Source organism: Ambystoma mexicanum, chromosome 3p (assembly GCF_040938575.1).
Source record: "Ambystoma mexicanum isolate Mex_15411 chromosome 3p, UKY_AmexF1_1, whole genome shotgun sequence".
Taxonomy (NCBI): domain Eukaryota; kingdom Metazoa; phylum Chordata; class Amphibia; order Caudata; family Ambystomatidae; genus Ambystoma; species Ambystoma mexicanum.
The window spans coordinates 622108972-622131900 of record NC_090925.1 but is presented as its reverse complement, the minus strand read 5'-3'; positions in this window follow the sequence as shown (position 1 = coordinate 622131900).

Sequence of the window (22929 nt, the reverse complement as noted above, 5' to 3'; positions counted from 1 at the left end):
ACAAAAAACAGAATTAAGCCCAGAATGGTAGGGGTCAAACAGGCCAGGATTCATATACCAGTACAAAGCCAGACGAAAGAGCGGATTCGAAATGTTGCAAGAAGCAGCTCATGCCTGGGAATTCGAGGTCAACCCAAGGAAGGGAGGAGAGCGGCAACTTCGAAGAATCGAAACTTAAGAGCATAGCAGCCTGCCCTGAAGGTCGAGATAAGGAGGCCCAGGCAGGGGGCGAGGCCGAAGGGAGAATCAAATACGCAAAAAGAGGGAAAATTAAGCAGTTTCATGGTGTACTAACATGTGACCGGCCAAACGTGAAGAGGTACCAATGTCAGATGTCACCCAAACCAGAGGATCCCATAACTTTTCCTGATAAGAAGCTACAGTTTCGAGGCCAACCCCAGCCAACTAATTGACACATAGCCCTAAAGTACTGATTGATGGAAGGGAGGCAGGGTGAATCGTGGGGCACACTGCATCTGGGTGAACATTCTGCATGCTGCTAATTAAAGTGTAGATTTATGCCTAGGGTTGTAACCGACCCAATCACAATGGACCAAATAATCTAGGGTCCTATAGCTAGTAGAACCAATAAGACGTCATACTTGTAGTGACGTCTGGCACGAATGATGTAGAGGGATGGGCGTAGATGCCTACCCGATAAGAGTTATCCAATCCTCACACTCTGTTATCATATACAGATATAGCACCTATACTTAAGTTTTCTTTTTAACCAATAGAATTGCATGACAAACGTTTGAGTGTTACACGTCAATGAAGACGAGAATTTTTTATAACTATTGCTGTCTGAATGAAGAATTTGGGAGTTGAAGTGAGACGGGCGATCGCATCACTGTTGATTTCCATTGTTTCCCCGTTTTTTTGTACTTGTCTTTGCCAAACCATTTGAGTTGTCCTTATTGATTGGTGTTGGAGTAAGAGAATCCCATGGGCCTGTCAGAGGTCGCTCCGCCCTCCTGTACAGCATGCCTCTGGTTTTCCAATTAACCAAGTGCTCCACCAAACCGTTCCGGACATAATCTGAATCAGTGGTTATGAGCAGTTCCTGGAGTTGGTGTTGGCCAGCAGTGAGGTTGGCTTGATGCACAGCCATCAGCTCTGCCACTTGACTACTACGGGGACCAATTTTGTACCCAGCAGAGGGTTCTGGGGCATCATTCACCCAGGCATTCCCCACGCCGGCCACTAGTTCCTTTTCACCGTTGTTGTCAACATGGTAGGAGCACCCAACCACATAGACAGTGGGCATTCCCTCACACTTGTCTTCTTCATAGACTTTGTGTGACGTATTGAGGTACGCTTCCATGTTGTCCTTGATTTTAAGACTTTCGTCCTTGAGACAGTTTTCTCTGGCAAAATCATACAAGTCAGCCAGATCTTGCGCAAGGGGACTCTTCTTGTTTTGGCCATATCTGACCTCCACAGGAAAGCCTTGCATTGACCGAATCCTCAAAGTAATTCGGGAATTACTCACTTTTCCGGGTCCGGATTCTGTTACTTTGAAGATATTGCAGAGGCTGGTGTGGAGTCTCTACTATGATGTGTTCCCCCTGGATGAGCGGGCAGTAATTCTTCAATGCCCACACCGTTGCCAGGAGTGCCTTCTCACAGTCGTTGAATTTTTCCTCCACAGAGGATAAAGTCTTATTCGCATAGGAGATTACTTTATTGACCTTGTCATGCTTTTGGCATAATACTGCGGTCAAGCATGTATTTGAGAACCCTGCCTCCAAGAAGAACTCCTTGTTTTTGACTGGGTAAACTAGGCAAGGTGCTTGTGAGAGGCTTCTATTGAGTTGTCTGACTGACTCGGCTTGTTCTGGACCCCACTCCCAGTTGACCCTCCCTTCAACAGATGGATCAGGGGTCTTGTGATCTCTGCGTAATCCTCAATGAACTTTCTACTGTAATTAGTCAGTCCAAGGAGGCTCCTTAGCTCCCGCAGAGTTGTGGGGTCATTTAGTTTCAGAAGTGCTTCTACTTTCTTTTCCTGGGGACAGAGACCCTCAGGAGTTATCTCATGCCCCAAGAAGTTGACACGGGTCCTGCACCACTGTGCCTTTTGGAATGATAGTTTTGCTCAGGCAGCCCTCAACTGTGTCAGAACATAACTGATTTCTGCTATGTGTTCCTCCACAGTTGAGATTTTGATCAGAACATCATCTACATAGGCCAGGTTACCCCTTTCACCCAAGTCGGGCATGGCCTTATGCAAGAAGATATTAAATTCATTGCTGGAGTTGATGTATCCAAAGGGAGTCCGGGTCCATGTGTACTGCTGCCCACCGAAGGTAAAGGCCAGCTTGTATTGGTCCTCCTTACTGACAGGTATGGTCCAGTAACCATTGGTTAGATCAATGGCAGTGTATAACTTTGACCCCTGGATCTGGGCCAGCCTTTGGTCAATGTAGGGAAGAGGCCATCGGGAAGTGTGGACCTGTTTGTTTAGCTCCCTCAGGTCAGCACAGAGTCTCCACTGGCCGTTTGGTTTCAAAATCCTCAGCACCGGATTATTGAAGGTGCTGTGGACTGGACAAATTATCCCACGGGACTCAAGGTTTTTAATTATTTCTGTGAGGGACTCCATGGATGAGAGGCAAGCGGTATTGCTTCGCAAACACTGGAGTCATACCAGGGTCCGTGGGAATTGTTATTGTATGGATTTTGGTGCGACCACAGTCATATGAGTCCACCGCAAAGAGATCCTGAAAATCCAAGAAAACTTGTTTCAATTTTTGCTTTTGCTCCGCAGTCTCACAGGCATCAGCTAGGTTGACTCTCTCTTCAACCATTTGCCTGAAGCCCAGAAATACTTCTGGTTTGGCTATCTCAGCGGCCTTCTCTAGCTGGGTGGAGAAGTCCCTGGTTAAAGTACTGACTTGGACTGATGGCTTCAGGAGGGGAAGGCAGTCCTGGTGGACTTGAAAGATCACCTCATCCCTCCTGAAGTCCCAGCTCACCTCTTCCTTATCATAAGGGCAGGAAGAGTACACCAGGAAATTCCCCCCCATGCCGGTTGAAGATCCTGTCTGGTGTTGTGTCATTGTCGCTATCACTGTCAAAACAGTCATTGGGGATTGGTCCTATCAGTTTATTACCTAAATCTATGGAAAAATGTTGGTCATCAACCGCCATTCCAATAATGGTGCCTGCGTCCAGAGTTATACTCCTAATGTCGCTGTTATTCACCACTATTTGAATGGTGTTGTGTTCTGTATTGACTAGAGGTGTTGGGTTTACCCCCAACCCTTGCTGTTGGAGATGGGCGTTGAGGTGAACATAGGCGTCAAGATTTTGCAGTTTCTGTCCTCTTTTAATTTGTACTTTAAGTGGGAATAGTTGGGTCCGTTCTGGGATGGTGACTTCCTCTTCAATCTGAACTTCAACTGCATATGGCAGCAGTTGAGCTGACCTAAATGCTTTCTCTGGATCATCAAAGTCCATGGGATTATCCGCTAATCGGGACCAGGTTTTGAAGTTTATCAGGTCCAAACTAATGGCAAAGTGATTGAGAATGTCACTGCCTAAATAAAATGCGTCAAGGACATCTCGCACGACCCAACAATTATGGACTATGCCCTTGTTGCCTATGGAAATTTTGAGCACACACCTGCTAGGCAGGAGATGTTTGGAATTGGGAGTTTTGAGGTCCATTTTCCATTAGTCTATCAATTTAAATGTGGGAATGGCTGGATCTTTTGGGGGTTTCCGGAACATGGCTTCGCTGATGAAGCTCTTACTGTTGTTCACGCACACTCGGGCGAGAAGAGAGTCCTTCCCCTCATTTATCTGAATAGGGATGAACAACTGTTCCCCGATCTTCTGAATGTCAGCCAGGCTTTGAGCTGGTTTCTCATCATTTTGGACTATGGAAGTGGAATTTTCTGATTGTGAATTGGTATTGAATTTCAGAGTATTTCCTTCCAGGGTGGAATGCCACTTGAGACTGGAAGGAAGGTTGATTTTCAGAAATACAGAGGAATTCCCATCACCAGTTTGTTGTCATAGTGCAATTACTGTCACGTCAGGGATTTTGTTGTTCTGAAAATGGAATTCAATGTGATCCTGTTTTGGTTCAACCATGTGGCATGTGCCATTTAAACTAACATGGTCGACACTATGTTTTAATTTTATTGGTCGGTTAGTCTGGGTCCAGAGGACCTTGTTTACACAATCTATTAGGGGAGACAATCTACGCAGGATGTCATTCCCCAGTAAACATAGTGTGCCCTCTGGAGTCATAACTATGACCAGGTGTTTCACCTTGTGTCGCCCAATTTTAATTTCCAAATCCGCAGTCCCCTCAACAGGAATTTCATTCCCATCAAAGTTCTGAATTCAGCTGATCAAAGGCCATCTTTGACAGAAGGGTAGCTTGGGATGCAGTGTCGACCAGGGCCAAAAATGTACATTGCCCTTGTATTTGGACCGCGGCATAAAATCTTTCCTCCTTCTCCTCAAGGGGGCAAAGATAATGTGCATTTTGGGCCAATGGGTGGGTTAATTTCTTGACTCTTGATTCCGACACAGCGGTAGTTTGGCCAGGATTCGGTGTGAGAGCTTGGGAATCTGTAAGAAAAATATGGCAGTTGGATATTGGGGGAGCTTTGGGCTCCACTGGTTCAGATTCTGGGCCCCTCCCTTTTTGGAGGCAGTCCCCAGGATAAGCTTGGGCAAGGTGGCTTTCTGGCTTGTCATTTTGGGGTTCAATGATGGGCGGTTCTAACTCAGTCTCCACATTTACCCAGTCTTCATTAGGATCTCTCGGGACCCATTTTTCTTTGGGAGGAGGCCCCCCATCCCTGAAGGAGAAGATCATTTTTCCCTCTCCTTCCAACTGGAGGACACTAACCTCCTCCACAAAATGGGTCTTTTTAAGTCCTTTATTTCTCCTACCCACCCTCTGTTCCTTAGGTTGCAGACTTTCGGGGGCAGGAGATTCTGGTTCCGGTTCCTGGGTTTCCAGGGCTTTTCACAAGTGGGGAAGGACGCTTCCTCTAAGGCTTTACACCTCCCTTCCCCCCATTCCCCCTCCTTTGGAACCGGTGGGTTATCGGGATTCTCTCCCCGTCATTGCTCTGGAGCACCAGACCTTTGATTTGTGGAGTTCTGAGCCGCCATGTTCATCTGAGGGTTCAGCTGAGCCCTCAACATGCAACCCAGGTCCTGTGACAAGTTCTGGACCTGGCGTTCCAGTTGGGACACCCACTCTGGCTGGTACGGGCGTCTCTGGTCCACCCTAGGTGGATCAGGGAAGGGTAACTGTCCCTTCTCCCATAATATCCTTGGTTGGGATAGTTCTGGTACCCCTCCACCCTTGGCCTCCCCTCTCCCGGATTGGGCTGTCTGGGCTCAGGAATGTGGAGAAAGAAAGGAGGGTTGTTTTGTGGGTTGAAGTTTGGCGGGTACCAGGGAAAGAAGTTCAACCCGGCATTTGGGGGATTACTGCCCTCCTGGGGAAAGTTAGGAGGGAAGTTTCCTGGGTTGGTAGCTACCTGGTTGGATCCCCCCCTTGGACTCGGGGAGTCCACACATACCCCAGGATGGGTGTGTTGCCCTTTTAACAGGGGCTAATATAATCAGGGGAGTTAAGGGTCCCATTTGTGGGATTATCTCCCTGACTACCTGTTTGGGATTGGCCCGAGGGCCTTCTGATTCTTTGGTTAGAAGATGGATTCTGTAAAGGAATATTTTTAGGCCCCCCCCCATCTCCAGATCTAAAATGGGGGCAACCTTCACCTTCGCCACCTTAGCAGCAGCAGGGGTGTTGCTGGTTTGGGGTTTTTATTTGTATCTAACAGTTTCTGCACTTCATAAATACAGGTCGCCTGTTCAATGACCCAGTCCAGTGATCTCTTCTCTTGAAAGTCCCTCACCAGCTTGGTCATGATGTATTTAGGGAGTGCATGAAAGAAGGTATTAATGAACTCCCTACTTTCTGTGTGCACCCTCCTGGTGGTCTGCACAAAGCCACGTTTTAGTTATTGCACAAATTCTTGTGGGGCCTGGTCTTCCCCACACTGGCCTCTCGGGGGTTCCTATGTACAGAAAAATGTTTTAAGATGGCCGCCCTGTAGGTGGACCATCTTGAGTGGTTCTGATCCTCCAGCCCCGCAAAGAAGCTGGAGTACTCAGGGGAAAATGTCCATTTGACATATTGGATGCAAATCTGGCTATCTTTCAGATGGAAAGTATCCATCATCTGCTCGTATAACTCAAGGTGCTCCCAGACTGAATACTTGGCATTTTTGTGATAGGGAGTTATGACGCTCCTAATGGTCTTGATCTGTTTCAGAGGATCTTTTAGTAGAGCCCTCTTAATTTTGTTGGCCTTTTTGGTCTTAGTCACCTGTGTCCACTCATCCTCTGAGTCAGATGCACTGCTACAGGAGGTGGCTATTCGATCCTCTAGGCTCTCCCTGATTCTGCAAGCTTGAGAATGGCTTGCAGAATGTGGGGTCCTAGTTTCTTGATGCCTGTATCGCTCAGAAGAGTCTTCTGACTCTCCTCTGCTCCCAGGACTGAGTGAGTACCCCTCCCCCCACTGCCCTAGCTGGGAAGAGATCTTTAGGATACTCTTTGTGGGCCTGCTTTCCAGGAGTTCCCCACCAAATTTGACAGACTGATCCTTTGGTAGGCGGTATTTTTGAGGATCCAATTCCCCGATTCTCCCCTCACAGGAGTCTTCCTGATCAGAGAGGCTAGCCCTAACATTTGGGAATCTGTACAGAGGTGCCCGTCCATCCATTTCTGGGAGGCGGTGATCTGTCAGTACCATGTTGCCAATTCCGCTGAAGTCTACCATCCGCATGGCCCTCGGCTCATATGAGCCAGTGAACATGAAGCCTGATTGCAGGGGTCCTGATGTTATGCTCAGGGGTTTCTCTGTCCCTTCCTACCTCTTCTCTTTCAGCCCCTATTCCCTAGTGACATGCCAAAATCTGTCTCTTTTGCTCCTCTATTAAGGCCTTACTGGTCTCAATGATTTTCTCTTGCATGGCTATCTATTTATGGAGCCTATCATTCTTTTCACAGAGAGCCTCATTGTCTCTCTGTCCTTCCTGCCTGGTTTGGAAATACAAGGCCAATTTTTGCTGCAGGAGACTAGCTTCCTGAGTTTTGTCATTATTGGTCTGAGCGTTCTTTTCCAGAGCATCCTCCACCCGCCTGATGTGCTCTAGTAGCTTCTCATATTCGGTTTTTACCTCACTGAGCTCCTGGAGGGCCATCTTTCTTTCCTCTCACTTAGTTTTTAATTGGCTGACTTCCTGGCCTAAGGCGTCCCTCTCCTGACTTAGAGTATGCAGCCAGGTCGTCCCTTTGTTTTTTAAATGCGTTGTGCTTCTGGCGCTCCTCATCAAATTCTGTTTGAGATTCTAGATCTTTGATAATTAATTTATTGTTTTCCTCTTTCAAGGATTCTATGTGGTTTTGTAAGGTGACTATCTGTTCTGCGCATGCTTTTATAATTCAACTGTTGCGCCAGCTTCTGCTCACTCTGTTTTAAAGAGTCCACCCTTTCCTGACACTCCTTTTGCAGTGTCTGTAATTGGGCATCTTGCTCTGCCTTCACTTGCCGTAGGAGAGCCAGATCTTCCTTTAGTTTTGTCAGATACTGCCTAGCCTCTGTTTCTGATTCTTGGCTCCTCAGTAGCCTTTGGTCTGCAGAGTCCAGATTAGTTTGGATTTTCTCTAGTATTTCCACTTGCTTCTTTGCCAGAACTATGTTTTCTGCATGCTTTTCCTGTATTATTCCTATGTGGAGGTACAGGTAGCCCGTTATTTTGGCAATTTTCCATAGCTCCTCTTTAATTTTGGGGCCACGTACAGTTCACTAAGCGCTTGGTGTAATGGGCCCTTGTCCTGCCATGTATCTAGGTCTATGGCAGTGACCTGTTCTTTGATTTCCTGCAACCATTTCTGTTCATCCTGTTCGGGCCACTCACCGCTGACAAACAGTTTGTGCAGGGGGTGTTCCCTAGCCATATTAATCTCTACTGGGATCACCATTTTGGAAATATCAATTTCCTTATGACTTATTTCAGGGTTAATTTACTTTTACAAACAGGCCCGATTTTTGAGTATTTATTTTGAGAGCTGCTTGTACATTGTAGCACAGTACACCAACCCAGCAAGGTGTCTGTACCCTACATGCTAGTATGCTGTGTTAGACTGTCACGGGTGGTATCTCAAACTCAGAATAGCGGTACGAGCCCCCAAATTCTGTTAAGGATTTCAATCAGGCACCTGGGTCTCGCCTAGCATGTAGCGCGTAAAAAAATACTTATTTATTATGTCTATAGGTTCATTATTCTGAATGATATACCACTCATATCACATCTGTCTCAAAATACCCCCAAGGTCACACTGGCCCAGGAATCAGGCTAGTTGGTAAAAGTAAATATTTATTTATTTAAAATTCAAATCATACATACGTTTTAATATATATATGGGGCAGCAATCACTGGTTGTAGATGTAGCTAAGGTCTTAGGTGTAACTGAGAGTTTGTTTCTATCTTTAAAACTGAAGAAGTTATAGATGTTTTAGTGAGAGGTGTTTTTGAAAAAAATAGAGCAGAGAAAAACAGAAATTCGGTTTTAAAAATGACAGATTGGGTTTAATTAAACTATATTAATGACTATGAAAAAGAGAATGCCACCCGTGAATCTCCACAGTTACGCACAGACGCTTGTAACTCTTCACGTGTGATACTGGTTTCCGTTCGGTATGAGAATTACTTTATTTAATCCAAATCACTAATGGGTTATCGTTTAATGAAACAAAATAGGAAAAATCAGCGCAAGAATGGTTCTGACAATGTTAGGGTTCTAAAGTTAAAGATGGGATAGGTTGAGATTGGGATAAGACAAGGCAATATACTATGGGTGACTATTATTCCTGTTGATACTTACAGTCCACTGTAATTAAGTTTGGACTGTCAGGGTTCTGGTCATCGGATCGGGTCTACCGGCAGCAGGGCACTTCTGGAGGGATCGGGCAGCTGGGCGGTTCTGGTCAATTTTGACTGCACCTCAGACTAGATTTGGATTGGCTCTTCTGGCCACTGGACACGGTAAATTAGCGTGATGGCGAGTTTCAGCAGGCAAGCCTTAATGGTAGCGAGCCAGACTGGATCAGAATTAAATTCGCTTAAGTTTGGGATGATTGAATTTGGGCCAAGCTAAAAAGAGTTCAGCATTGCTGAGGCCATGGTTTTTTTAAGAAGTCTGGAATCAGCTGCTAGATGAAAAGTTCTGGATAGGATGAAGAAGTCAGGAACAAAGCGCTGCGCGGAAATCAGGATGTGGTCAGGAAGCAGTGTGTCTATGTGCGGTGAAGTTACTATATTTATCCTACCAAGTGACATCACAAAGTTTATGGTATGGGCAGAATTTCAAACCTCACCCCCACAGCTGTGAGTGGTCAAAGACACCTGCCTTGTTCTGGTTGGCAGTCAGAACAGAGCTGTCATCTTTATGATGGGATTTAGGAACTCCCACATTGATTTTGACCAAAATGTAACTTTTGCACAAACGTACATTTCTAAAATGATGTCCCCTAATAAAATCAGACACATGCATTACATATTTTATGGGTTATTTTTACATTTAATTTCAATCTTTGTGAGAGCTGTCTTTGTCATTAGGTGGAATTTTATCAATTTGAATCATAACAGTTTGGACTAATCATTTCTAATTCAGTACATATCTAGGCAATTATCACTAGAGCATGGATATACAATATTAGACTTGCAGCATTAATAGTTTTGCTACAATTAGGGTTTTCCTGTAACTTTGGTTCCTTAGGTAGTACAGGGTTCATTAACGTCTTCAAAGGAAGGGCCTGAAAATTGATTAACATCTACACATTTTTAGATTTGTCCTCCTTCAGGTTGCAAAGTTAAAGAGTTTCAACCGTAATCACAAATGGTATTTAAACACCAAAAGTTCTGGGAAGTTTTTTTTTCTTTGTACCTTTCCTTTCAACAGGCAACAGCTGTCACATTCCTTTGATCAGGGAGGTGTGTCCTCTTCCTGGAGAGGGAAGATCCTCTGTAGAGATCAGTAGGCAGCCTGCCATTGTCCTTGGCTCAGCCAGAGACGCAAGTCTGCTGAGCTCTTTGTTGTCAATATGCGGGAACTTCCAGCATCCATTAAGCTATCCTGTGGCAAGGGAGTGTCAATTGAAGTGTCATCTTTCCCAGGCTGGGCACTGTCAAGTCAGAATTAAATAGTTACTGAACTCCAAACCTGGTTACTTTAAAATTCACTTTAAGGTCTTTCATTTCAAACATACAAAAATAAGCAGAATTTATAATGGATTTGGATATTTAAAAGAACTAAGCTCTTAACAAACATGCTGTTAAATAGGCGAATTTTTGCAAAATTTCAGGCAAAAGAAACATATTTAAACTGGGTTTTTACATCAAATTTTCTTATGCCGCACAAACACATTCAAATCAGCATTATTCAGTCTTTGAGTGCTGGAAATTGTCTGCAATCTGGAAGTAAGTATTCAGCTTATGCTTGGAGTCTTCTCTGCACAGCTGTGATTGATATGTTGCCAGTTGTATCCGCATTTTTCCTGTGTAACTGAAAACAAACTGTTGCTGGACTGGTTTTTCATAAAATACATTTCTTAGCAGCTGTCAGTCCGTGAAGCCCGGTTTCTTCTGACTGCACGGGATGATCTGTGGTTTCAGCACACTATTCATTTCAATGGTTCACTTGGAAAATGACTGAACAAAAACAGCACTTTGAAGGTTGCAATTGATTGGGAAAACTGCATTTTAAAAGGCATTACTGTTTTTAGCCCACTTCTGTGGCCTTGCTTCATGTGACATCTAACAGCACCCTCTGGCATTCTCCTGCAGCGAGTTCTGTTTTTACACCAACTTTGACTGAGTGCGGCAGAGGTGTGCAGCCTTTTATGATTTATGAACCATGCGCAGTTTTGCACGCACAGGTGTTAGCGCATCAATTTTTGGCTAATTCTTTCCTCATTGGCAAAGGGGTGCAGTGGGGCGCATCGGCATGGGTAAAAATATCCCACAGGACATTGCTTCTTGAATGTGTGTCATTTTAATCATGTACAGTGTACATTGCCCATTGTGACACATGGCCAGTGCCGTGTGCACTCCAGTCCATCAAAAGTAATGGTCAATCAATTCCTGACGTGTTACCCGTCCATCAATGCCATTATGCCGCTGAGGGATTCCAGCATCTCCTTCCTCTTCACCCTCATCCTCAGGTGGCATCAAGTCCATGTCAAGGGCCAGGGGGGCGTTGCACCGGATCCACATGTTGTGTAGCATGGCACAGACTAGTATGATTTTCCTGACCTTCTCTGCCCGTAAATGAGGGCTCCCCCGACCTGCTGAGGCAGCGGAACTGGGCCTTCAACAGACCAAATGTCTGCTTAATGTTGACTCGAGTGCGTGCATGTGCTCGGTTGTAGGCCTCTTCGTGCCTGTTGTGTGGTTGCCTGATGGGGGTCATGAACCAGCCCATCAGGGGATACCCGGCATCACCTGCATGGGAGCAAGAGAAAGATTACATGTGAATTATTATGTCATTCCATGTTAGCACTGGTTGTACAATGTTCATCATAAAATGCATCTAAGCACAGGGAATCATAACTGTACATGGAATGTGTCATTCTCTATGAACCCGGTAAGTGAACATAGGGCTCATTCATGGGTGTGTGGGAGATGGGTGCAGTTGCTGTGACATGGCCCAATGAAAGTGAACCTGCACTCTCACAATTTAAGTACCACAGACCAGAATGGTTTTATTCGTCATTACTGTGTTACCAATGGAAATAGACTGTGCATATACAATGTCAACTCACACATTTGCCTGAGTAGCTTCATGTGAGCTAGCTTCATAGACCGGCAGCGCGGCCCTTAACAGGCGTTATGGGCCATGAAGACCGAGTTGACGGCCCAAGCAAAGCGAGGGCCTTCAACGAGGTATGAGTGACCATGACGGCTGGGACGGGCTGCGCGGCAGGTCCATGAAGCTATTGGAACCCCCTCAGGGCCAGATTATGAACTTGCCGCTGTGAAAGTGCTAAGGAGCAGGATTCATTGGGCAAAATCTGGACACCCAGGCTCCACCAGTACTCTCAAGTGGGCCTGGGCGTCCTCGTAGTGCACAACAGTGCAGCTTCAGGATTGCACCTGTTTTTGTCATCACGGGCTCAATCGTGAGTTCTCGGCAGCATTTCTGTAAAATAACTTCATATTAATTATTTCACATCAATGCTGCAGAGCACACGGGTGAATATTGACACTTTCATACATACCAATGTAAGCAGCTGCAACATTGCACGATACAGCTTGCTTTGGTGTATGTGGAAGGGTTCATGTATGCCCGTGCCGGCAGCTCCACAATGAGACGTAAGTAATTACAACCCGAATTGCGGCCTGTAATCAATGTGTGGCCTATTCCAGTTTGTATAGCCTGCAGATTGACCAATCAAGATCATCAGTATGCATTCAACATATACATTTATCCGTTTACATGTCCATCGATATCTTCATCCATTTGACTAGGTCAGAGCTCCATTGGTACTATGTATCACGGCTGAAGGGTTACGTTTATGTGATAAGGCAGGATGGGTTTTAGCATGGTACAATGAAGCACAATTGTAATGGTCCCGCTGCTCTCAGACATTTCTTGGTGGTGCTTGAAATTTCCGTTCTGTTTTTGATTGTCATGCTTCACCCATTGTACTTGGAGGTGTCCATTAAGGTGGCATTACAAGCATACTGATCTGTGGTGTACCTGTGGACTGAGTGCAGTGACTAAGTTCCTTCAGTGTGACAGATGTTGTTCTCCCTGGCGGAGGTTCATGTCTCGTCAATTGCTTTACTGAGATCATGTATTTCTTACATTGCCACTGAAGAGTGGTGCATTGTGGTACATGTGGTTTATGTTTTTAGATGTTCCTGATACATGTGCTGGTGTGAGCACTTTGTCTGTTGATTGCATGTAGACAAAGCTGTGAAGCCCTTGCACATCTCCATGCATTAGCTGTATTGCACATTCTGTTACATTTATTTGAGTCACAGTTCACGCTGTGTGTGGTCTCATGCCATTAAATGTGTGAGGTTTCATGTTATTTTAGATTGGGAATGAAGCGTTTGCTTGGTCTGATTCCTCATATGACTTAGCCTTCCATTGCCATACCCAGTCTCTCAGCTCTTCAATGCATACCTGGTGATGTTGACAGGTTTTAGCAGGAATGATGATGGATTAATGCATGCAGTGTGCACTTGTGCTACTCATGCATGCATTACTATGCTATGTTCTGACACTTAATGGCCCTGTGATTAGACTCACCTAGCTGACAGGTTGGCTATGCTGTTGGTCCCCCCATTCATTCCCCTCATGGCCCACCCAGCAGACAGGTTGCCTATGCTGTCGGTCCCCCCAATTCATTCCCCTCATGGCCCACCCAGCAGACAGGTTGCCTATGCTGTTGCCCCCACACCCCATTTTATTCCCCTCAAGGCCCACTCAGCAGACAGATTGCCTATGCTATTGGCTCCCCCCACAATTCATAAACCTCATGGCCCACCCAGCAGACAAGTTGCCTATGCTGTTGGTCCCCCCCCCCCAATTCATTCCCCTAATGGACCACCCAGCAGACAGATTGCCTATGCTGTTGCCCCCATCTCAACCCCTTGTGCCCCTGTGGTTGGACTCTCCCAACAGCCATGTACGATGTCCAGCATGTCATGCCATGTAGCAGGGCAGCGTGGAGTTGCGGAGCACCATGGCTTCATGTGTGGAGCCTGGGAATCTTGCACAGCAATGGACGATTATTTTGCGTGCATCGCACACCATCTGGACATTCAGGGAATAGTACAGCTTCCTGTTGCGGTACACTACCTCCACAGCATGCCGGACAACCAGCTCCACATGTGTGCAGTCGTGCGCACCTATAACGTTTGGCATGCATGCAAGTGCAAGGAATCCGATTTTGGTAGCATTCACCTCCTCCTCAGTCCGTGGTAGGCTGATGTGTTCACGTACGGGGACAGGAATGCTGCTAGTACCTGAGTGAGCACACAGGAAAAACAGGGTTGGAAGATACCATGCAGCTGCCCCACTGTGCGCTGATAAGTGCCTGTGGCAAGGAAGTGTAGCACAGACACTACCTTCAGCTGGGTAGGGGTGGCTGTCCGGATGTTGATTAGGCTCACCAGGTCAATATGTATGAGGTCCACTATTGTGGTGATGGTGACCCTGTCCAGCCGGTACAGGGTGTGGATCTGAGCAGGGGTTAGATCAAATGGGCTGGCCCTTAGGTGAGGGTTGGTGGCTGCCAGCGGGGTACAACTGCCTGCTCAATGCGTATCTGCTGGCCCATTCTCAACCTTCTTCTCCTGCGCCTCCCCTGCATACTCTGGCTCACTGCCTCCTCAAGGAGTAGCTGTGCATGCATGTCCTCCAGCTCCAGTACTGCTAATGTAAATGGTAGCATTGTGGATTTGGGAGGGGTGTGGTGTGTGGGAGTGCTCCTTTTGTGCTGTGCCAGACTCCATAGCCTCCACCTGTGCTGATTGTGAGCACCTGTGGAAGGTTTACACACAACCGATTCATTTTAACGGTTGCTTTATTACTGGCATGTCGATGCCGGTATTTGCATGTCCATGCACCTCTTAATGTGGATTGATTGCGGCATGCCAGTGTCACTGGCATGGCTGCCGCGTGTCAATGCTGATACCGGCAATGGTGTGGCCTGCCACGGCGGGTCCCTGTCGATGCTGGTGACTCCGGCGTTGCGACTCTGAATACTCTGGTCCGGTAAAGGGTGCCGGTACGGTGATACCGGCATCGATTTTACCTGATCGTCAACCTTGCAATGAGGCCCAATGTCTCCTATACCTTGCGATGTGTTCCAGCCACAAGAACGGTTCCAAGGGAAGACAGCGACGTTAAGATGGATGTCTAGGGCAACCTTCCCTTATGAAGATAACTACATTAAAACATTACCGATGATGAACAACTACTAGCAGCACACAGAAGCTCTACAATACATTACTGAGGGTCCAGAAAAGAGAGAAACGAAGAGTATCATGTTAGACTACTTGCCATGCAAATGGAGAGCAAAGGAGACAGGAGGAGAACCCGGTTGCTGGGAACTACCACAGATATTTATATATGGAAAGGTGAATACGAAGGATGGGTGGGAGGATGGAGTAATGAGAAGTAAAGCACTGACATTAATGAAAGCAGCAGTGAACAAGGTACAAGAGAAAATGATAAGTGCCTTAAGGAATGGGACGAAAGCGCAAGTCTATTAACTTGGGTGGATAAGGAAGAAGGACCACTCACTATCAATCCCCTAACAACACCAGCTTTGTGCTACCAACATGATGGCGAAGACGAAGTAGGAGAAAATGAAGGCTGCAGACAAACAGAGAAGATCCCTGAAATGAAAACAGGAACTGCAGTGCTCATGGACCACTATTGGGCCTGTGGATCCAAGGCATATGACAAACTCCTGCCGAACTGGGGAGGAATATGCTCCCTGGCACACTTCAACATACCCTTATTGGTCGTACAGAGGAAAGAGGTGAAGATTGACGAGTTCCCCAAAATGGATGAAAGAAAAGGTCACTGCAGCCAAGGACATGCCCACGACACAACAGCACTGACAAGAAAGAGGGGCTGAAAAGTGTGATGAAAGAAGGGAACTACTTATGGGGATGATCAGAAGTTGCGCTGGATGATGTACCGCCATCACGCAGACTATTTAGCAGGACACAAATGTTCTTTGCATCACTACTGCATCCCGGATTACAGACATATGCAAATGCAAAATGGCTCCAAATTACTCAATGGGAGCTCATGATGACAATAAATTTGACAGTGAATGGATTTAACGCAATAAAAGAAGAAATAAGAGCAATATGATTAGTGGCCCTACAGAACAGATATGCTCTAGACCTCCTCAATGCGATGGAAGGAGGAGTGTGCGCAAAGATAGGAAGTGTCTGCCGCACGTTCATCCCAGCCAATGACGAGGACAACTGGACGCTGTCAGAAGCACTATTGGTCAAGATACACACTAAAATGATAGAACAATCCAAGGGTATGAAGAAAGATGGGAGTTGGTTCTCTTACCTCTGGTCATGGATGCCTTCCTGGCTAGCTGACGGTCTGAAGGTGATCACCGGAGGATTGATAATAGGAGTAGCATCATTATAAGGGATAAAGATATGTATGGCAAAATGCAAGATGACAGCAGAAGTCGTGGGAATGAAGTTGCTGAAGGCAATAGAAAACAATGAGCCATTGGACAAAATATTGAGGGAACAAGAAAGACTAAGACAGTAGATAGCAGAATCTGACATATTCCAACCAGGAATAAAGGTAGAGAACCCACAGAACCCAAAGAGGTACGAAGGGAAGTGGGTTTATTGCAGACCCGTAGGTGGATGCGTCTACATGTACTGGTCATTTGAAGATCATATCAACTACTATGGACACTTGGCCGGAATTACAAAAGTGTGGCGCTTGGTAGACGATGGAAGAGATAATGGTGGTGTGGTCGACAAGTCAACCACAGGGGGTACTGAAGAGGGAAAATCAGAATATGCCTTCCGTCCCGAAAGACACCCCAACTGGAAGTAGCGCCAACGACAATATGGGCGACGATCATACAGCAATTCCCACTGCTCCCACGATGGACATCTATCACGAAAGATACCCTGTCAGCAGACCTTACAACCCTGCAGTAATACAACCTCTACCCAGAGTGGACGAGGACACACAAGACACACAAGACAGAGCTGGAAACGGCTACTTGGATAGAATTGACTAAAAGCACCTAGAAGCCATCCCTCAAGCCATAGAGACAGCACAAAGACATAGCCACGTTAGACAGGAAGCACACGTGCAATCTGCACATTCAGGACACTCACACATCCAACCTATACGAAGAACAAACGCGTACAGCTCTATGAGTTAGAGGACAGCTACATGTACATGCTGTCTGCACGTTTATTATTTTGCAGAAACGCAAGAAGAGCTTGTGTACATGCTTGCAGATGCTTACATTCAACAAACCCTATGGTGTGACAGGAGCACTCAAAGGATCTGGAACCTGGCAGCTATGATGCATTAACCTATGGACACTATGCATAACACGTATTAGAAGCCAGACTAGGCCTTAAGAAATCCAGCAGGCCATTATCGCCTCAAGAGAAATCTCAAGCCTCACAAGATGCTGTGCAAGCAGAACAGCTACGGCAGGAGCGACGGCACTGCCAATGCCACAATGTTACAAAGGATATTCCACACACAGAGCCAAGGTGACACTGGCTGCAGCAAGGAGTATTCCCTGCAAAATACAGAATAATTCGAAGCAACTGAGCTCGCAAGAGTGGTCTCCAAACACGTGACGCGGCCGAGATGATACTGGGCCAGGATTCAGAGGCCGAGAAGAAGAAACCGTCCCACGACCAGACCGCGGGTTGCAACAAACTCACAACTCTCCACATACTCTTGTACGATGGGAATGGAACGTTTTTATGGCATTAGTCTTCTACACACTATTGCAAACGCTTACCTTGCTGACACATAGTATATTTGTATTATAAACAGGTGTCTCTTAGGCTGGGAAAAGCATTTGTCCAAGGCTTGGGGGCCTGGCCAATCAGAACCCTTGGGTCTAGGGGAAGATGGCGGGTGTCACTGACCAATCACAGGATTCGTTCACTGTAACAAATTTCATGTAGCAGTTTCTAGGGATGATCCAAGCGTACCACCTGACACAGCCTCATCCATTCACATCACTTTTCTATAGGGTCCCACACAGGGACTACCACTCAGCGACCTATCCTGAGTGGCAATAGGTTTCGGGAAAGCACTCAAATATTGATGCAAATTATGACGTCATAATGTAAGAAAACCGACCTGCAAGCCTGAATGCGGCGAGATGTGCCTGGACTTTCCTCCATGCATATGACCCCTGTGCGTTTTGTTGTCTGTAATAAAACTGCAGTGACATTTTGCTACTTGTGTGGACCTCGACTTACTTGGGAGAAAGGAAGGAGTTAGGGCCTTCCATGAGCTGGGTGTCCGTGGACTCCTAGCACGGCTCTACCTGCCTGGGGGTTCCGCTAACCACCACTGCTCAGTAAGTATGATTCTCCATAGCTTCTCCGAATCCATTCCGTTTATGATCTATCATCTGATCGCTTTGTTGGCATTTTCGAAATCACATGACAGTGCTAGCCACCACAGTCGGGTGAGGTAGTCATCAAGGGTTTCTGTCTTGGTCTGTACCGTTGTGCAAAAATTGAAAATCTCATAATCAGGGTTAAGCTGTGACATGAAATGTTGTGCGAGAGCGTGCTTGGTTGCCTTGTATTCGTCGTCCTCATCCAGCGCGCTTGGGAGTGAGTTGAAGATGTGCAGTGCGTTATCCCCTAAATTCAGTAGCAGGTGTGACTGCATTTTCTTTGGCATGGTTATGTCTTTGCAGTCCATGGCCATTTCAAGCTTCTGTATCCATAGAGGCCATCTGGGTCCGACCAATGATGGTTCTGAGTATGAGTCGAAGGGGGCTATGGCCATGCCCACATGCCCGTGTGTGTGGTGTGAGGTTTGAGCTGAATGTGGGCACGTGTCTAGCGGGGTGGAAGTTCCTGGCATGACAGCCATTTTCAGTATATCGGGAGGTTGGGGGCGTCAGCCAGCTACTCACTCCTCAAAATTGTTCTGGGGCCTGGACCCACCTGGTTTGTAGGGGTCTCTGACACAGTGGTGGTGCCGGGCCTCACCTCTGGTGGCCTCCTGAGATTGCACATGCTTTTGTGGTGCCTATTGGCCCTGTGTGGGCTCTGTGCTCTGCTGGGCCGTGTTTGTTTCATTTTTCTACATCTCCTGCTGCCTGGGATGCGTATCACCCCTTCGACGTCAGTGTTGAGTTCTAACCAGCCCCCTGACTCTCCAGCCTGTGTTAGCTATGGGACTGGGAGAGCAGGAGCTGGAATTATGGAAGCGCGCACTGCGCAAACAAATTCACACATACTCCACATTAGGCGGCGACTGATTCTCCATCCGGGGTCACATTGCAACGTTTATTTTATGCCCCGCCTTGCGTTAATGTAAACATAACATCCAGCAACCCTCTGTCTGGGCCATGCGCCAGGTTGCAATAGATGCTGAAAGTAAGTGTGCTGGGTGCCCCCAGCGATGGTGTGCCTGGCCTGCGTGACCACAGGTACAGAAATAACACTCTTGACAGTGATGCATGGCTTCTCTTATCTATAGTATGGAAAATCTATTATAAATACTGGTTCCTAACGTTGCTCCTAGATTTTGTTGAAGACATGAAAAATCATGTCACGGTAAATGACTTAGATAAATGTAATCAAACAGAATCAACCAAATCAGAGGGCCATCTTGAACTTGTAAACATTTCAGCATGCTGATAATACGAAACACGTCTAATGTCCTGAATAAATAAAACTGTTGTATCGCCATTGATGTGATGATCATATGCTACAAGCCCAAAGAGGTAAACAAAGTGTATATTTTTAGAACATCATGTCAGAGAAAGAAAGTTAGACATTGTGATGTGTGACCCGCCCATCCGCTGCCGTGAAGGGAGAAGAAATGGAGCGGCCGCAGCAGCGAGAAAAGTGACACCACCCGCCTGGGTAGAGAGAGTTGTGCTGTCCCTCGCAGGGGAAAGAGAAAAGAAGTGGCAGCCTTTCCTGCAATGTGGAGGAGGAGCCCTGCCGGTGGCTCCCTGCGAGGAGGGTGCTTGTGCGGCCAGAGAGGGGGCCAGCCTGCAAACCCCTGCGGCATCCGCCACCATGACAAGGAAGTAGGTGTGCCCTGACGGTGAGCTGAAGCTGCCGGGGCAAAGAAGAAGGAAAGCGGCATCGCTGCCAAGAACAGGAGGCGAGTGCCCCCGCAAGCGGCAGCACAATCCTGCGCTATGCCATGCTGACGCCGGAGGCCCCGTTGAGATCCCGGGACCTGCGGCAGTGACTAGAAGCTCCGGGATCAGAGCTGTAAAAAAAAAAAAAAAAAAAAAAAAACCTCCATGCTGGTGCCCCTTTATTATCCCGGGCCCGGCGGTGAACATTCAAAGTGCTACAGTGTCAGAGCTGGTGAAGAGGAGAGGCTCCCTGCTTGATTCCCGGACATCTGGCTGTGACTAGAATGCATTGCTCCGTGTCGGAGCAAAGATGAAAGGAATCCCCTCCGGCAATGATCCGGGGCCCAATGGCGGTGAATAGTGATGTGCTCCATGTCGGAGCAACGAAAATCAATAATGTGGCAGCACAGATGTCTGCAACCTCGCACTGCAAGCGGCCCCAACAGTGATCCTGGGCCCCAACGACGGTGAATGGTGGAGTGCTCCAAGTCGGAGCAGAATGGTATCCTAACGCTCCATGCCGGCACTCTTACTATGTACCCGGGCCAGGAGGCAGTGATTGTTCTTTTTGCTGTGCTCCATGTCGGAGAACAAGTAACAAAGGTATATGGCCCTCTGCAAATCCTGGGCTGGACAGCAGTGACACCTGTCACCAGCGTCACCATGCGTAGGGTGTCACCCTACCACTGGTGTGCGCACTCCTGCCTGGGGGAGAGAACCATGCGGCAAGTGGCTACAGTGCCCTGTTACTGGTGTCGCCCTGTCTGTCCTACAAGAAGCCCCAACACATTGCCACTAAAGTCACCCTACCTGCCCTAGAAGTGGCCTTGCCACTGTGCCACCCTGACACCCTGGGCCATGGGGTGTGGTTCCTAATACCCTGCCACCAGCATCACCCTGCCCCAGTGTCACCCTACCAATGATGTGCGCGCTCCTGCCTGGGGGAGAGAACTATGTGGAAAGTGGCCCCATTGCCCTGCGACTAGTGTCCCTCTGCCAGAACTGCAGGTGGCCCCAGCATCCTGCCACTGGTGTGCATCTTGCCAGCCCGCCATCCATGGGCCAGGCCGATGTGGCCCTGGGGACGATTCCTGCTACCAGCAAACAGGGACATTACTGGCCCTATCGTCCTGCCTGAAAGAAGGGATGATGGGACTGGCCAGGACTGCTATGTCCCCATCTTCAGCAGGGATTCCTGCCGGGCGGAGAAGTAGCGCAGCCCAGACACCCTATCACCCCTGTCTGGCCAAACAACACAGGCGGGCCTGACACTCACTGCCAAGAAGCAGTGTAAAGGGCAAGGTAAGGGTTGCAGCTCCTCACAAGTGTGTGCGCCCTCCTGTACCCGTGTAGCAATGTGACACTCCTGACTGGTAGAGCATTGCCAAAAAGGGGGGTGAGTATTATCCTGTTTCCCCACGCCCTGTCAACATCACGTGGCGCAGCCTAGACGCACTGCTACCTGCGTCTCGCTGCCCTGCCCCGACATCAAAGGGACTAATCTGAAGTGGCCCGTGCTACCTGCCAGGTGCGGCTTTGCCGGCCTTGAACTGTACCATCAATGGACCTGGACCCGGTGGACGTGACTCCTGAACGGACACTGATGGAACGTGAACTGGTCTCCTGCAGTCCTGCAATTGCTTAAAGAGGACTCTGTAAACACATTGTTTTGATGATGTGAACATGCATATTATCTACATGCTTAAAGTGGTCTCAGTAAAGAACAGTGTTGTGAAGCTGTAATCCCGCAGTTAGTAGGTGTGCTCTATATGGTGCCAGCAGCTAACAATGGCGTCATTCGGTGGTTGTAGTTCTGTACCCGATGTTAATAAAGGGTTTTGTAAAATGTGGTAGAACTGCAACCATTCCACCAACCACAACTGTCACCCGCTGAGTATGTTTAGAATGTGTTAGTATGTGCTATGTCTGTAACTATCTGAGTAGCTATGTATGTGTCAATGGCATATCCTACTATCTGTCTACCTCATAATTCCCAAGTATTAAAGATTGTGTCCTTCTTTAAGGAGGGGGATCATGTATGTCTCAGCAACGTTTGTTTTGTACGTTATGAAAATGGAGGAGTGCGACGTGTGATGCTCGCATGTGTATTACCCTTTTAAGGGGATGTGTCCCTCCCACGTGTATTGCCCTTTTAAGATGGGCCATAACTGTGTCATGGCCCAAGCTAACAAAAGGAGCCCCTGTATGCACGTTCAGCAGAACAACTGCAGATTCCAACTATGGAACTCCTGTTGTCTCTGTCTCTCATTGTGGACCTGCAGGCTTACACCGTGTGATCACAGTCCTGTGACCCTGACCTGCAGGCCCCATGCCGTGTGACCATGGCCCTGCAGGTCTCTGCTGGTCTCGGCCTGCCCTGGGTGCTCAGGCATTCACCAGTGCTACCGGCATCCAAGGTGTTCTGGCACCTAGGCTGTGCCCCACATGCTCACAGGGCCCTGCCCTGCAACTACCTATAAGTCTGGGTGCCCCCGGCAGACCAGCATGGTGCTGGGCCCCCCAGCACCAGTGAGGCCGGCCACATACCATCACCGGCCCCACAACATACTTGCCAACCCTACCGCTTAAGACCGTAGGATACTGCTTTTTATGCAGTCCTACCGCCTACAGATTTTTCTTCCTATTCCTACCGCTATTTTAGCTATAGGCCTGGCTCCTCTCAAGGTTTGGCACAGCCTGTGCCCTGTTATGAGCCGATTAATTTCACTGCTCCAAGTATCAATACCACATGCAGCCAGTAGATGGCTTAGATGTCCTTGCTCTGAAAGAACAAACAAGCATTTTTCCAGGGTGTTTTAGAACATTTTTTGTTTGCTCTTTCAGAGCAAGCACATCAATTATATGGCATCTGACTGCATGTGGCATTGACACTGGAGCAGTGAAATGAATTGGTTAGTCACTAAATGAATCAAAACAAACAAGTGTACTGTCACATATGCTGGGGAACAGGCAGGAGCAAGATGGGCTAGAGCCTGGCA